The following is an 18,199-nucleotide window of genomic DNA, read 5'->3' as shown; positions in this document are numbered from 1 at the left end:
TCCTTCCTTCCTTCCTTCCTTCCTTCCTTCCTTCCTTCCTTCCTTCCTTCCTTCTTTCTTTTTTCTTTCTTTCTTTCCTTTCTTCTTTCCTTTTCTTTCTTTCTAGGCCTTTCAGGTGTGCTTTAAAATTGCTAGTATGAGATCTTGCCAGTTTATAAAGGAACTTAGTACTATGAACTTTCCTCTTCACACTTCTTTCATTTTGTCCCATAAGCTTGGGTATGTTGCATTTTCACTTTCATTGAATTCTGGAAAGTTTTTAATTTCTTTCTTTGTTTCTTCCCCGACCTAGAGGCCATTAAGTAGAGATTTGTTCATTTTCCATGAGATTGTAGTCTTTCTGGTGTTTCTGTTGTTGTTGAAGTCCAGCTTTAATCCATGGTAGTCTGATAGAATACATGATGTTATTTCAATTTTCTCGTGTCTGTTGAGACTTGCTTTGTGACCAACTATGCTGTCAATTTTGGAGAACTTCTATGAAGTACTGAGAAGAAAGTATATTCTTTTATGCTTGAATAAAATGTTCTGCAGGTATCTGTTAGATCCATTTGATTCATACTGTTGTTTAGTTTCATTATTTATCTGTTTAATTTTTGTCTTGATGACCTGTCTATTTTAGAGAAAGGGGTATTGAAGTCTCCTATTAATAATGTGTGGCTTTCAATGTATTATTTAAGCTTTATTAATGTTTCATTTCTTTTATAAATGTAAGTGCCCTTACATTTTGTGTATACATGTTCAGAATTGAGACAGCATATTAGTGAATATTTTCTTTGATGAGTATGAAATGTCCTTCTCCACCCCTTTGGATTAATTTTGGTTGAAGGTCAGTTTTATTAGATATTAGAATAGCTGCCCCAGCTTGCTTGTTGGGTACATTTGCTTGGACAACCTTTTCCAGCCCTTTATTATGAGATGAGGTCTGTCTTTGTTGCTGAGGTGTGTTTCTTGTATGCTGCAGAATGAGCACTCCTGTTCTTGTAACCATCCTGTTAGCACTTGTCTTTTTATTGGGGAACTGATTGCACTGATTCTGAGAAATATTAATGACTAATGATTGTTACTTCCTCTTATTTTGATGTTAGTGGTGTTAGTATGTGTATGCTTCCCTTTTGTTTTTTGCTGGAGAGGATTTACTTATTTCTTTTGTTTTCTTGGATGTAATTACCTTCCTTTGGATGGATTTTTTTTCTTCAAGCATTTTCTGTAAAGATGGCTTTGCAGATAGATACTACATAAATTCCATTTATGGTGGTGAGAAGTTTGCTGGATATAGTTGTCTTGGTGGACATGTGTTGTCACTTAGAGTCTGCAAGACAACTTTCCAGGCCCTTTTAGCTTTCAGAGTCTTTGTTTAGAATCAGAGTCTTTGTCTTCTAAAAATGTAAAGAAAACTAAAAATTAAAAATAGGAAGAAAACTATGACAGAATCATGGACTGTATTCAATAAACTATATGAAGAATGACCCAGAGACCTAAAAGTTATATCAGAATCATTATTTGACCATGTAATGGTCAAGAACACAATTATCTCAGCTATGCAGCCTTGTGTGTCCAGTAATTCACAACACTCGTGATGTTTTCTGAAGTACAGTGCAGAGATGTGTGACACCACAATGCCTGTGGTTTTCCCAACAACAACCAAGGTGTATAAAAGGCCCTTGGCAGATGGTGAACCCAGACTCCAGGAACCTCCTGCTTGTCTTCCTCTGAACAGTCCTTTCCTGACACCATGTGTTACTATGGCAGCTACTATGGAGGCCTGGGGTATGGCTATGGTGGCCTAGGTTACGGCTATGGCTGTGGCTATGGCTGTGGCTATGGTGGCTATGGTGGCTATGGTGGCTATGGTTATGGTTGCTGCTACCCACTGTGCTGCAGAAGGTACTGTTCCTATGGCTTCTACTGAGGAGATGTTGCAGCTGCTCAATACAACTATCTTCACTCCAGATGTTCTTCATAAATTTCATAAATGTATCTTCATAAATTTCAACCCTAATTTAAACTCTCTGAGGAATAACAAATGGAACACAACATGCCCACCCTCTTCCTCTTCTTTAATTAGATTGCATGAAGATTTGCTACAAAGTTTTCCATTGTCATCATAATGCCTTATAATATGTGTTCTGCTTTCATCCATTCCCATTTTGTGGAGATAAATATGCTACAAAATAAAGTATTTATTTTAAAATACATTTGTATTATTATTTTACTAAATGTGAGATGTATGTTTGTGAATATAATCTATTTGGTTGTAAGTGTGTGATTGTGAACAAATGTGAGAATAGTAAAGTGAGAAAGAAATAGAACAAGGAGAAAAGAAACTTTAAATATTGTTTAATTGTGGACTTTTTATTATCTTCATATTTTTCCAATCATGATGCCATAATGAATTTGGAATTGCAGTTTTTTTCTCTAAGATCAAATCATTTTTTTCTGCCACTTAAGTTTGGAGATCTAGCACAAAGCATTTCTGTAAATAACTTGTGTCCTCCACAGCTCCATCTATAATGAGAGTCACTATGCCCATTCTCACTGTGTACAGGCTTCCATTTACTCACCCATTTTAGATCTAATATCCATCTTATTAATGTAGGGAACAACGTCATTGTGAAATTGACTTACAATTTTGAAAATCCACCTTTGCTCACATGTAAATTTTCTTTAGAAACATATTTAGGATGATTCTCTTATTATTTTAGTAAAATTTAATTTTCTTCATGCTGTTTATTTGTAGATATTTCACATGGTTTTTGTTTTTTGACTCCCTATTTTTGCACAGAATAGTGTGTGTATTGTCCTGCCAAGGAGCACATTTTAAATGGGTATAATGAGACATTTTAAATTTTTCTTTCTGCTGCTTGAGCTTCTGAATTCACTCCCAATCATTTATTAGAATGATCTAGGAATCTTTTACACTTTGTATTCATTTTCTTATTAGTCCTTAGAGTATCTCATACATATTTGGATACAATTTGTGTTTTCCATTCTCTGGCATTTTCCCATTTTATTCCCAACCAACTTGTTTTTTTCTCTTTCCTTTTTCTTAATTTCATCAAGTGCAGTTTGTGATGACTGTATTCTCTAGGATGTATAACCACCACCTGAAGCATAGTTGACCTGACCAGGGTCATACCGAAACAAAAACTGACTCTCCACCTCCTGACAGCTATCAAATAGCATCAGTTACTTTGCTAGAAATAGGAATGTGTGGCCAAATCCTGATACCATGTTGGAAATTTTTAGGCTTGAGGTTGCACAGGTCTTGTGCTTACTCTCACAACTTTTCTGAGTTCATAAAAGCAGCTGCCAGCTGTGTCTGGAAAATGCTGTACTGTCATCCATTGTTTCCTCATGTAAAGTTCAGAATAACACAGTCTTATTTTGTGTATTTTGACCAATTTGTGATCTTTGTGATAATCACCACTGGCTGCAACAAAGATTGCCTCTGATCAAAGTTGACAGGTTAACTAATCTATAAGTATAACAATATCATTGGTAATAATTTTAAAACTGAGTCTATTTAATGGAATACTAATAGTAGGCCCTCCCTTTGTATTTATTTGCAATTTCTTGGCCCAGTTACTGTGCCAGGAATAGGTTGCATCTGTTCAGTTGAACTTAAATTCAATCAGATGAAGGCTGATCACTCACAAGCTGCTATATTGCTATTATACCTGTGCACAGGTATACCGACAGGCCAGTATTTTATTTATTTTTAGTTTTACAGAGTTCATAGTTAAAACCGATAACTTATTTTATCTTCCAGAAGTGTTCCATAACACCTTAAACCACTAAGAAAGCTACATAGTAGGAATAAAGATTCCAGATCTGTACAAGCTGAATTTCTTCACAATCTGTGACCCAACTATATCTTCAACAACAGTGTCTTACTGCCATGTTCTGGAGGATAAAAATAACACTGGCAAATCTTGTTATATTTGGAGGTATATGGGAAACCACTAGCTAGAAATTCCAAAAGAGGTAACTCTTTCCTGGCACTGGAATTTTGTTTGCTATCCTGTGGGTGTCTAGTATGATTGTTGTTGGTTTATTATAGGGTAATCCATTTTGAATATATATTGAAACTTGTATATTGCTAAGACGTTTTCCATAGGACTTTTTTGTAAGGTCCTCAATGTCAGTTATCCTTCTTTTTCTGAATTCCCATCCACTACACTCTGTAGCTCTTCTTGTTCCATTATAACTTTTACCCCCTGATATCACCATTGTATTTCAGTTCTTTGAGAGCACCCCCCCACACACACACAGACACATGCACATTGCCCTATTGAATATCTTCATCACTAAAGACCTATAGTAACTAAAACTGCATGGTGCTGACATGAATAGACTGAAACAGAACCTGACAAAGCCCAACATATGAGCTCAGTGCCAAGAGAAAGACTTTAGAGAAAGAACCACAGTAACTCAGGATTTAGGAGCAACAACATGATCTCTGTACACCAAAGAGCATCTTCATTCAAGTAAAAGCGTCCCTAATTATCAGGAAGAACTTAAACTTCTATACATCTGAAAGAAAGTTAATAACTAGAGCATACAAAGAATTCAAAAAACTAAACATTGAAAAAACATAACCCAATTATTATATAGAAGACAGAAATGTATAGGCATATCTTATATGAAGAAATATAATTGCTTGGGCCCAACTCATCAAGTTGCATCAGGATCAAGCATGTCTTCTTCCCCTGTGGCCTGGCAAGGCAGTCCTGCCAGGTGGAAGTGACCAAAAAGTTAGCAAGTGAGTCCATGCCTGATGCAGTCCCCAGTTCCCTTACTAGAGGACCTACGTGAAGCCTAAACTGTCCATCTTTGTGAGGGGCCTGAATCCAGGTCATGCACGGTCCTTTGTTAATACCTCTGTCTCAGGAAGCTCCTCTGGGCCCTGGTTAGTTGTCTCTGTTGGTCTTCTTCTGGAGTTCCTGTCACTTTCAGGTCCTCCCCCAACCCCACTTTTCTGCAAGACTCCCTACACATTGCCCAATGTTTGGATGTGAGTTTCAGCACCTGCTTTGAGTTACTGTTTGGTAAAATCTCTCAGAAGACAACTCTGACAGGCTCCTGTCTCCAAGTATCATTCATCCTGTCAGGGGTTGGAAATCTTCTGTAGGGTGGATCTTCAGCTGGACATTCCCTCAGTATCTGCTTTATAGACTCTGTCCTTATCCCTGAAAATCTAGTAGGCACAGTAAATTTGAAGTTGAAGTTCTTGTCAGTGGGTTGGTATTGTCCTCCAACTAGGAGACAGTCTAGTTTGAGACTAGTCTAGTTAAAGGGTATCATCTGCTGTCTCTATGGCCTCTGCTGCTAGGAGTTTTTGCTTGAGTTACCCTCATATCCTCCCAGGAGCCTATCCTGACTTAGGTATTCAGCTTTCCACAAAACTACTTCAGCCTTCAGTTTCTTTTTTCTCTACAGGCCTTCTGTCATCTCACTCTCGCTCTATCCTGGTCTGATCTCCAGCTTCTTAAGTTTCTATGCCCCCTATCCTACCTTGTTCCCTCTCTTCAACCACTACCTCTGTGCATTCTGTCTCCCATTCCAAGTGATAATTATACATCCTTTTTTGTATCCTCCTTGTTATTTTTCTTCTTTGGGTCTGTGCTTCATTGAATGCTTATCTTGTACTACATTGCTAAAGTCCATTTATAAGTGAGCATATACTATGTGTGTCTTTCTGGGTCTGAGTTATCTCACTCAGGATGATCTTTTCTAGGTCCATCCATTTGCCTCTAGATTTCATTATTTTTAATAGTTGAGTAATATTCCCATTTTTATGGTGCATTTTTAAAATGTTCATATTAATAACAGTTTATTCACTTTGTATCCCAGCTGTAGCCACCTACCTCCAACCCTACCTTCCTCTTCTCCTCCCATTTCCCTCCCCAAGTTCACTAAGAGGGGATGTCTTCCTTCCTTTCCATCTGACCCTAGCCTATCAGATCTCATCAGGAATGTCTGCATTGTCTTCCTCTGTGGCCAGCCACTGAGTTCATGTCACAGACAGCAACTGTTCCCCTTACTAGGGAACCCACTTGGATACTGAGCTGCCATGGACTATATCTGTGCAAGGGTTCTAGGTTATCTCCATGTATGGTCCTTGGTTGGAGTATCAGTATCAGAGAAGACTTCTGGGCCCAGATTTCTTAATTCGGTTGTTCTCCTTGTGGAGCTGCTATCCTCTCCAGATCTTTCTATCTCTACCTTCTTTCATAAGATTACCTGCACTCTGCCCAAAGTAGGATCCTGTCCTGTTTCCTGTTTTCTCCTTCTTCCTATGTCCATCCCATTTGCCTTTCCGAATGAGGATTGATCTTCAAGACATAACTACATGAACAAAACACCAATAACACAGGCTCTAAGAGCAACAGTCAATAAATGGGACCTCATGAAACTGAAAATCTTCTGTAAAGCAAAGGACACTGTCTTCAGAACAAAATGACAGCCTGCAAACTGGGAAAGGATCTTCACCAACCCTATATCTAATAGAGGGCTAATATCCAGAATATATAAAAAACTCAAGAAATTAAACAGCAACAAATCAAGTAATTCAATTAAAAAATGGGGTACAGAGCTAAGCAGAAATTCTTAATAGAAGAATATTGAATGCCAGAGAAACATATAAAGAAATGCTCAACGTCCTTAATCATCAGGTAAATGCAAATCAAAATGACTCTCAGATTTCACCTTACACCCATCAGAATGGCTAAGATCAAAAACTCAAGTGACAAGAGAGGATGTGGAGAGAGGGGAGCCCTTCTCCATTGCTGGTGGGAATGTTAACTTTTGCCATCACTTTGGAAATCAATCTGACACTTTCCCAGACAATTAGGAATAGTGCTTTCTTAAGATCCAGCAAGATCACTCCTAAGCATATAATCAAAATATGCTCAAGTACACAAGGACATTTTCTCAACCATGTTCATAGGAACTTCATTCTGAGGAATGGATACAGAAACTGTGGTACATTTACATAATGGAATACTATTCAACAATTGAAAACAAGGAAATCATGAAATTTTCAGGTGGGAAGCAGAAAAGATCATCCTGAGTGAAGCATCCCTGAAGCAGAAAGGCACACATGGTATGTATTCCAGTTTCTTTATCTATTCATCCATTGAGGGACATCTTGTTTGTTTCTAGATTCTGGCTATTATGAATAAAGAAGCTATGAACATAGTTGACCAAGTGTCCTTCTTGTATGGTGGAATGTCTTTTGGGTATATACCCAGGAGTGGTTTACATGTGTCTTGAGGTAAAGCTATTCCCAACTTTCTGAGAAAGTGTCAGATTTTTTTCCAAAGTGGTTGTACATATTTACATTCCCACCAGCAATGGAAGAGGGTTCCCCTTTCTCCACATCCTTGCCACCATGCACTATTTTCTGAGTTTTTGATCCTGGCTCTCCTTATGGGTTTAAAATGGAATCTCAGAGTCATTTCAATTTGCATTTTCCTGATGACTAAGGAGATTGAACATTTCTTTAAGTGTTTCTCGTCCATTCAAGATTCCGCCCTTGAAAATTCTGTGTTTAGTTCTGTGCTCCATTTTTCAATTGGGTTATTTTCTTTGTTGGTGTTTTATTTCTTGAGTTCATTATATATTTTGTGTATTATCCCTTTGTCAGATGTAAGATAGGTGAAGATCTTTTCTGATCTGTAGACTGTTATTTTGTTCTATTGAAACTATCCTATACCTTACAGAAGCTTTTCAGTTTCAAGAGGGCTCATTTACTAATTGTTGACCTTAGAGCCTGTGCTGTTGGTGTTCTGTTTAGGAAGTTGTCTCCTGTGCCAATAAGTTCAAGGTCTTTCCCACTTTCTCTTCTAATATATTTAGGGTATCTGGTACTATTTTGAGAGATCTTTGATCATCTTGGATTTGAATTGTTTGCAGGGAGATAAATATGGATTTAATTGCATTTTTATACATGTAGACATTCAGTTAGATTTGTTTAATATGCTGTCTTTTTTCTTTTGTATGGTATTGGCGCGTTTGTCAAAAATTAAGTGACCGAAGGAATGTGAGTTTATTTCTGTGTCTTTGATTTGATTCCACTGATCAACCAGTCAATTTCTATGCCAGTACCATGCCATTTTTATTACTGTTGCTCTATAGTACAGTTGGATATCAGGGATAGAGATACCTCCAGAAGATCTTTTATTGTAGAGGATTGTTTTAGCTATTCTGGGTTTTTCGTTTTTGCATATGAAATTGAGAATTGTTCTATGAGGTCTGTAAAAATTGTGTTGATATTTTGGTGGGAATTGCATTGAATCTGTAGATTGCGTTTGGTAGGATAACATTTTTCACTATGCTAATCCTATAGATCCATGAGTATGGGACATCTTTACATCTTAAGAATTTTTCTTCATTTTTTAATTTGGATTACTTGGTTTGCTGCTTTACAGCTTCTTTAGTTCTTTATATATACTGGATATTAGTCCTCTGTCAGATAAAGGGTTGGTGAAGATTCTTTCCCAATCTGTAGGCAGCCATTTTGTTTTGATGACAGTGTCCTTTGCTTTACAGAAGCTTTTCACCTTCATGAGGTCCCATTTATTGATTGTTACTCTTAGAGCCTGTGCTGTTGGTGTTCTGTTCAGGAAGTTGTCTCCTGTACCAATGAGTTCTAGGGTATTCCCCACTTTTTCTTCTAACCGATTTAATGTGTCTGGTTTTATGTTGAGGTCTTTGATCCACTTGGACTTTAGTTTTGTGCAGGGTGGTAAGTATGGATCTACTTGCATTTTTCTACATGCAGACATCCAGTTAGAACAACACCATTTGTTGAAGATGCTATCTTTTTTCCATTGTATGTTTTTGGCATCTTTCTCAAAGATCAGGTCTCCATCAGGGTGTTGCTTTATTTCTGGGTCTTCTGTTCAGTTCCATTGATCCACCCTTCTGTTTCTTTGACAGCACCATGCAGTTTCTATAACTGTTGCTCTATAGTACAACTTAAGATCAGGGATGGAGATACCTCCAGAAGATCTTTTATTGTAGAGGATTGTTTTAGCAATTCTGGGTTTCTTGTTATTCCATATGAAGTTGAGAATTTTTCTTTCCAGGTCTGTAAAGAATTGTGTGGTAATTTGATGGAAATTGCATTGAATTTGTTGATTGCTTTTGGTAAGATGGCCATTTTTACTATGTTAATCCTCCCAAGCCATGAGCATGGGAGATCTTTCCATCTTCTGATATCTTCTTCTAATTCTTTCTTAGGCAACTGGAAATTTTTTTATACAAGTCTTTGACTTGCTTGGTTAGGTTTCTCCAAGGTACTCTATGTCATTTGTGGCTATTATGAAGGTTGTTGTTTCCCTAATTTCTTTCTCAGCTCTTTAGTCTTTTGTATACAGGAGGGCTACTGATTTTTTTTCAGTTAATTTTGTATCTGGCCACTTTGCTGAAAGTATTTATCAGCTGTAGGAGTTCCCTGGTAGAGTTTTTGGGGTCACTCACATATACTATCATATCATCTGCAAATAGTGATAATTTGACTTCTTCCTTTCCAATTTCTATCCCCTTGTTCTCCTTCAACTGTCTTATTGCTCCAGCAAGGACTTCCAGAACTATGTTGAAGAGATATGGAGAGAGTGGGCAGTCCTGCCTTGTCCCTGATTTTGGTGGGATTGATTTAAGTTTCTCTCTGTTCAGTTTGATGTTGGCTATAGGCTTGCTGTATATCGCCTTTACTATATTTAGATATGTGCCTTGTATCCCTGATCTCTCCAAGACTTTAAACATTAATGGATGTTGGATTTTGTCAAATGCGTTTTCAGCATCTAGGGAGATTATCATGTGGTTTTTCTCCTTCAGTTTGTTTATGTGGTGGATTACATTGATGGATTTCCATATTTTGAACCACTCTTGCATGCCTGGGATGAAGCCTACTTGGTCATGGTGGAAGATATCTTTAATTTGTTCTTGCATTTGGTTTGCAAGTATTTTATTGAGTATTTTTGCATCAATGTTCATAAGAGAGATAGGTCTGAAGTTCTCATTTTTTGTTGGGTCTTTTGTGGTTTAGGTATCAGGGTGACTGTTGCTTCCTAGAATGAGTTTGATAATGTTCTTTCTGTTTTTATTTTGTGGAATAGTTTGGAGAGAATTGGAGTTAGCACTTTTCTGAAGGTCTGGTAGAATTCTGCACTGAATCCATCTGCCCAGGGCTTTTTTTGGAAGGGAGACTGTTGATGACTGCTTCTATTTTTTGAAGGATATAGCACTATTCAATCTTTGTATCTGATATTGACTTAATTTTGGAAGATGGACTCTATCTAGAAAATTGCCGATGTCTTTTAGATTTTTTAATTTTGTGGCATATAGGCTTTTTGTCATACGACCTAATGATTGTTTGCATTTCCTCAGTGTCTGTAGTTATATCCCCCTCTTCATTTTTGATTTTGCTAAATTGGATAGTTTCTCTCTGCCTTTTAGTTAGTTTGGCTAAAGGTTTGTCTATCTTGTTGATTTTCTCAAAGAACCGGCTCTTGGTTTCATCGAGTCTTTGAATAGTTTTATTTGTTTCTAATTGATTGATTTCAGCCCTGAGTTTGATTATTTCCAGCCGTCTGCTCTTCTTGGGTGTATTTGCTTCTTTTTTGTCAAGGGCTTTCAGCTGGGCCATTAAGATGCTTGTATGAGATGTCACAAATTTCTTCTTGAAGGCACTTAGTGCTATGAATTTTCCTCAGAGCACTGCTTTCATTGTGTCCCATAAATTAAGGTATATTGTACCTTCATTTTCATTGAATTCATCTTTAATTTCTTTCTTTATTTTTTCCTTAACCCAGCTATCATTGAGCAGCAAGTTATTCAGTTTCCATGTGTTTGTAGGTTTTCTTCTAATTCCATTGTTGTTGAGGTGCTACTTTAGTCCATGGTGTTCGGATAGAATACAGGGGATTATTTCAATCCTCTTGTATCTGTTTAGGCTTGCTTTATGACCAATTATATGGTCTATTTTAGAGAAGATTCCATGAGGTGATGAAAAGAAGGTATACTCTTTTGAGTTCGGGTGGAAAGTTATGTGGACATCTATTAGGTCTATTTGATTTAGGACCCCTGTAAGTTCCGTTCTTTCTTTTTTTATTATTCTCATTAGTTACATTTTGTTAATTCTGTATCCCAGCTGTATTCCTCATTCCGTCCCCAATCCCACCCTCCCTCCCTCATCTCCTCCCTGCCCCTTTCCAAGTCCACTGATAGGGGAGGACCTCCTCCCTTTTCATATGACTCCGTTTTGTCAGGTATTTTCAGGACTGGCTGCAAAGTCCTCCTCTGTGGCCTAACAGTACTGCTTCTCCCTTGGGAGGTGGGGAGGTCAAAGAGCCAGTCATTGAGTTCCTGTTAGAAATAGTCCTTGTTCCCCTTACTATGGGAAACCAATTGATTACTGAGCTATCACAGGTCACATCCGAGCAGAGGTTCTAGGTTTTATCCTCTCATGGTCTTTGGTTGAGTGTCCATCTCAGAAAAGACCCTGTGCCCAGATATGTTTGGTCCTTGTGGAGCTCCTATCCTTTCCACATCAAACTCCCCTTCTTTCATATGATTTCCTTTGTTTCTTTATTAGGCTCCTGTCTAGATGATCTGTCCCTTGGTGAGAGTGGGGTGTTGAAGTCTCCCACTATTAAGGTGTTGGGATCGATGTGTGATTTGAGTTTTAATAATATTTCCTTTATGAATGTAGGCACCCTTGTATTTGGGGCATAGATGTTTAGAATTTTGATGTCCTCTTGGTAGATTTTTCCTTTGATGAGAATGTAGTGCCCCTCCACATCTTTTTTTATTAATTTTGCTTGAAAGTCTATTTTGTTAAATATTAGGATAGCTACTCCAGCTTGTTTTCTGGGTCCATTTGCTTGAAAGACATTTTCCAGCCCTTTACTCTGAGGTAGTGTTTGTCTTTGTTGCAGAGGTGTGTTTTTTGGATGCAGCAGAATGTTGGATCCTGTTTCTGCACCCATTGTGTTAGTCTGTGTCTTTTTATTGGAGAGTTGAGTCCGTTGATGTTGATAGATAATAGTAACCAATGAATGTTAGTTCCTTTTATATTGGAGTCGGTGGTCTTAGTGTTTCATTGCTTGTTTTCTTTTAATTTTTGTTGGGATATTATCTGTATGATATGTTTTCTTGGGTGAAGTTGTTTTCATTGGATTGGAGTTTTCCTTTTAGTATCTTCTGTAGAGCTGGTTTGCTGTGTAGATATTGCATAAATTTAGTTTTGTCATGGAATGATTGGTTTTCTCCATCTATGTTAATTGAAAGCTTTGCAGGGTATAGTAGTCTGGGTTGGCATCTGTGGTCTCTTAGAGTCTGTATGACACCTGCCCAGGTCCTTCTGGCTTTCATAGATTCTGATGAGAAGTCTGGTGTGATTCTGATAGGTCTACCTTCATATGTTACTTGACCTTTTTCCTTTGCTGCTTTTAATATCTTTTCTTTGTTTTGACTATGATGTGACGTGATGTGTTTCTTTTCTGGTCTCGTCTATTTGGTGTTCTGTAGGCCTCTTGTATATTTATGGACATCTCTTTCTTTAAGTTGGGAAAATTTTCTTCTATGATTTTCTTGAAAATATTTTCTGGACCTTGGAGCCTGGAGTCTTCTTTTTCATCAATTCTTATTATTCTTAGATTTCATCTTTTTATGATGTCCTTGATTTCTTGGATATTTTGTTTGGGACTTTTCTTATTTTACTTTTTCTTTGAGAGAAGTAGCAATTTCTGCTCAGCGCCTGGTGTGCCTAGCTTGTATGGTGTATGGCGGCTAGAAGACCTGGAACCCTGTGAGGATGGTGCCGCGGGTCTGGGACTCCAAGACCGCTGCAGCTGGCAGTTGCTGCTAAGGGGCTAGGAGCTCTGCCTCAGCCATTGCTGAGCCCAAGCAGTTAGGTCTGAGCTGAGTATCTTGGTGAGTCTGCTGTACGGAGGAGAGGAGGGAGTTCTGAGAAAGGGTAGTTCTGGGAGATCAAAGGATTGTTTCTCTCCTTCCCCAAACAAGTCCACAGGAGACCCAAGACCAAAGTTCTCACCTCATGTGATGATCCCTTTCATTTAGAAAGCCTCACTGTCATTTTCCTGGCTTCAGAAGTTTTTCCACTCGCCAACCTAGGCGTTCAGCTCTTTTAAAGCTCAGAAACTGTGCATGCTAGTTGCCATTTTGGCTCTGCTCCCCAGGGTAAAGTTTTATACACTTTACCCTGTACATAAAGTTTTATGTACGTCTATACATCTATAAGGTTGGTATCTAGAATACAAAAAGAACTCAAAAGCCTAACATCAAGAAAACAAACTACCCAATTATTAAATAGAGGATGGCGCTAAGCAGGCATCTCTCAAATGATGACATATAAATGATAGAGAAACATTTTTAAATATTCAGTATCATTAGTCACCAGAGAAGTACAAATGAAAACTATTTTGAAATTATTTCTTACTTCTGTCAAAATGGGCAAAATGAAAACCACAAATGACTAAAAATGATAGTGTGAACTTGAAAAAAGACAAATGTTTATTTACAGTTGGTGGGACTGTAAACTCATGCATCCACTGTGAAAATTGGTGTGGAGGTTCCTGGAAGGAAAAACAAAAAACAAAAAACAAAAAAAAACAGCCAAACAAAAACCTAGAAATACATCTTCTATGTGATCCAGCTATACCATGCTTGGACATATACACGAAGTTCTCTGTCTCTATTCCCGACTACATCTGCTTGTCCATGATCATTACTGCTGCTCTATTTAATATATCCAGGGAATAGAGACAGCCATGATGTCCGCTTACAGATAAATGTATATTAAAACGATGTTACATTTATACAAATGAACATAACACAACTGTTAAGAAAAGTGAAACTAAAAATTGCAGCTGAATTGATGAAGTTAATTGAGAGCTGAAAGTCATAAGGCATATATTTGGTTGAATCTTCAGTTACGTGTTCCCTTTGGAATACTTCATATAAAGTTAGAGAAGTTTTGTGGACTGAAGTTTCTGTTTATCCCTTTCATTTAAAGTATATGTGTGGTTTCAGATTGAGGTACTGTCTTCATAGCTCTATACATCCTACTGGTTTTGCTATCTAATGATCACAATCATACCACTGACAGTATTTGTGTTTCAAAGGAATTTCAGGTTTGACACTGTAAAACTAGAGGAAAATCCTCTCATGAAAGTACCCGCCAGTATACCATGATATCACCTCATTTACATAGATTTGTCACTGTGTCAAATTCCCTAAATGTTACATGCATTTTATTTCTTATAACATATATCTTGGGAAAATTCATGAAAAGTTCAGAGTTTAAATCTTTCAGGGATGTTTTTCACCTTTCATAATAATACTCTATCAGCTACAAAATGAGACAAAGTGTACATGACTTATTTGGTCTCTCTTAATGAATCTATACAACTGTGTTTGTTTGTTTTGTTTTTTAGAGGAGTATACTGATACTTACATATAAACATTGTGATTTCTATGTATTCATATTCTGAAGCATATCACTGCATTGTTTATAGAATTTCTGAGCAGGTATGTGCACGTGAATGTCTTTATGTGTATGCATGTATGCATGTATGCATGCAGGCATTTGGTGTCATATATATGTGTGGTGTAAGAACAAATGTGTTTTAGTAGAAGACGGATGTAGGGAGATGCCAAATGAAACATTACATCATGTTCTTTGCGCCATTTACCTACTGCATTCCCAGATTTCTCTTTCATGGCACATGAAGCTGGGGTGAAAATCACTAAGTCATTGTAATCCTCCTGCATACTACCCCTTTAACACTAGAGTATAGGAATGTGAATACAAACAGATATTTACATGGGTTCTATTCCTCATGCTTGTACAGCAAGTAGTCATCTACCTAGCTATTACTTAAACTCATAAAGCTCTATGTCTACGGTTTTTCGGCAAAGCTAATTGACCTCAATTTGGAAGAAAAAGCAAAAATAATTATCTTTCTTCACCCACTCAACCATAATGCCTTCAGAGCTACACCTACAAGACCTTCACATTGGATTTCAAAGGGAAGCACATGACACACATGTGTCATGTTTATGCATAGAAATGGTCTTATTTTTAAAAGCAAGATGTGATAAGACAAAGTACTAAGGGATGATTCGAAAATATTAACATAAGATGGCAACTACCCATCAGGTAACAAATATATAACCAGTTATTATTTTACTGTTTGTGAGAAAAAATTAAGAAACCTAATCCTCAAGATAAGATTAATTTAAAATAACAAAAAGAGAGAAGGAAGGAAGGAAGGAAAGAAGGAAGGAAGAGAGAGAGAGAGAAAGGAAGGAAGGAAGGAAAAAAGGAAGAAAGGGAGGAAGGAAGGCAGGAAGTAAGGAAGGAACGAAGGAACGAAGGAAGGAATAAAGAAAGAAAGACATGATTTCCTTCTGCAGGATATTGAAAACCTAACATATGTAAAAAGAGGAAAATTATGTAATGATTTATATCATCTGACAGAATCATGTGTTGTTTTAAATGAACTATAGGAAGAATGACCTAGATATTTGAAAAATTATATCAGATTCATTATTTGACCATGGGATCCTGAGGTAAGAACACAAGTATCTCAGCTATGCAGCCTGTGTGTCCAGTAATTCACAACACTTGTGATGATTTCTGAAGCACTGCAGAGATGTGTGATACCACAATGCCTGTGGTTTCCCTACAACAACCCAGGTGTATAAAAGGCCCTTGGCAGATGGTGACACCCAGACTCCAGGAACCTACTGCTTGTCTTCCTCTGAACAGTCCTCTCCTGACACCATGTGTTACTATGGCGGCTACTATGGAGGCCTGGGCTATGGCTATGGTGGCCTAGGCTATGGCTATGGCTGTGGCTATGGCTGTGGCTATGGTGGCTATAGTGGCTATGGTTATGGCTGCTGCCGCCCACTGTGCTATAGAAGGTACTGGTCCTCTGGCTTCTACTGAGAAGCTTCTGCAGCTGCTCAACACAACTTTCTTCATGTCACAAGCTCTTTAAATCATCTTAAATTGCAATCTTATACCGAACTATCTGAGGAAAAATAAATAAAATACAGCATGCTCAGACTGCAGAGAAGTCCTTCATTGTCTTCATAGTGCCTTTGTAAAACAGCCTTATTTGTGTTCTTACCTATTATATTAAAATAATTTGCTTTTAAATAAACTATTTCATTGAAAGTATTGCTTCCTTTGTTTTATTTAATAATCTTCATCAATATGGAATGTATGTCAGTGTATTGCTCTCTGCTTGTTCACAATGGTGTGGGGTTTTGTGAGTTAAAAGTTAGGGAGGAGTAAAAAATAAGAGAGAAGGAAGTAGTTCCTTTGAACATTTATTGATAGACATTGGGTTGTTTCTTTTCTTCTTTTTCTATGGGAGTATTTTTAAATTTTTTTTTTATTTATTACAATTTATTTACTTTGTATCCCAGTTGTAGCCCCTTCCTTCATCCCTTCCCAATCCTTCCCTCCCTTCCTCTTCTCCTCCTTTCCCCAGTCTACTGATAGGGGTATTCCTCCTCCCCTTCCATCTGACCCTAGCCTATCAGGTCTTATCAGGACGGGCTGCATTGTCTTCCTCTGTGGCCTGGTAAGATGCCCCCCCACCCACCCAAGGAGAGGTGATAAAGGAACCAGCCACTAAGTTCATGTCAGAGACAGTCCCTGTTCCCCTTACTAGGGAACTCTCTTGGATATTGAGCTGCCATAGGCTACATCTGTGCAGGGGTTCTAGGTTATCTTCATGCATGGTCCTTGGTTAGTATCAGTCTCTGAAAAGACTGAGCCCAGATTTGGGCTTATGGAATCTTATGAAAGAACGGGGAGATAGAAAGACCTAGAGGGACAGCAGATCCACAAGAAAAGCCAAAAAAAAAAAAAAATCTGTGTTGTTTCTTTTCTATGGTGAGTACTGTCACAATGATATTCGTAATTCAGATACTTTCATGAGGTCAAATCCTTTTGTCTTTTAGATAAAATTCCAGAAGTGTCTCATGTTAGTTCTATGAATATTTGAAAAAGCATCTGCATACCGTTTTCTCTAATGGCTGTCATTGTGCACATCCTCACATAGGAGCACATTTACCTTTCTTCACATGTTCTCTCACGCCCATTTTTCTATCAGCCATTTTATTAACTGCCATTCACTACAGTCTCATTGTGTCTTTGATTTGTAATTTTGAGATATTGGTGCAGTGAAAGCTTATTTCACCCTTTGTTCACCTCTAAATTTTCTTTTGACAAATGTCTATTCCAAACTTTGAAACTGGAAGCTTATTCCCATGCTGTTCCTACAAGTATTGTACCAGTGGGTGTGTCTTTGTAGGCCAGCTCTTACTGTAGCTTGCAAGATTTACAGCTGTATAAGAACCAGAACTAATTTCTCCCTTATGTTGAATACACAGAAGCTTCCAGAACTAAGGAAGCCAGCTAATAGGGGTAAAGCTTCTATTCAATTATCTGATTAATTCTATGTTCTATGACTCTTGAATTTGGTGTCTTCAGAAAGTTTTATCATCAAGTCTTAAAAGGTAAATAAGAGATTGGCAAAATCTGTAATTTGTGAGGTCTATGGTATTTGTTTGGACAACAGTTTTGAAAAGCGTAGCCCATTCTTGACAATGGGCCTTTTATTTCTTAGCCTTTAATATCTTACTTTTAATTTCTCCTTTGTTCTGCCCTCCTGTTCACCATTTCTGTTCTGTTTTTCTGCCTTATTCATTTATACTTTTTTCTTCTATCCTTACTCTCTTCAAAGCTCTGCACTGCTCGTGTAACCCCACATAGCCATGCAATAATTCCCTAACCTGTACAGATCTATAGTAATAAAAATGGCATGGAGCTAGCATAACAATAGACACATTGATAATGGAACCTCGGAGAAAACAAAGTAGGCAAAACACTAGAACTCATTGGTACAGGAGAGGTTTTCAAACTGCAAAACCAGAAGCACAGTTGGTAAGGCCAACAACTGACAAGCAAGAACTCATAAAATGAAGTTTCTAAAGAGCAAAGAACACCATTACTTGACTGAAGGGGTATCATATATAATGGAAAAATCTTTAATGGCTATACTTCCAATAGAAGCTTAGTATCAAAAATACACAAAGAATTAAAAGAAACTAAACATGAAGAAAACAATTCTTTCAGTTATAAAATAGG

The sequence above is a fragment of the Psammomys obesus genome, unplaced genomic scaffold, assembly GCF_907164565.1.
Source record: "Psammomys obesus unplaced genomic scaffold, mPsaObe1.curated_primary_1811, whole genome shotgun sequence".
NCBI classification, from domain to species: Eukaryota; Metazoa; Chordata; class Mammalia; order Rodentia; family Muridae; genus Psammomys; species Psammomys obesus.
The sequence above is the reverse complement of the archived record's forward strand: the minus strand, read 5'-3'. Positions refer to the sequence as shown.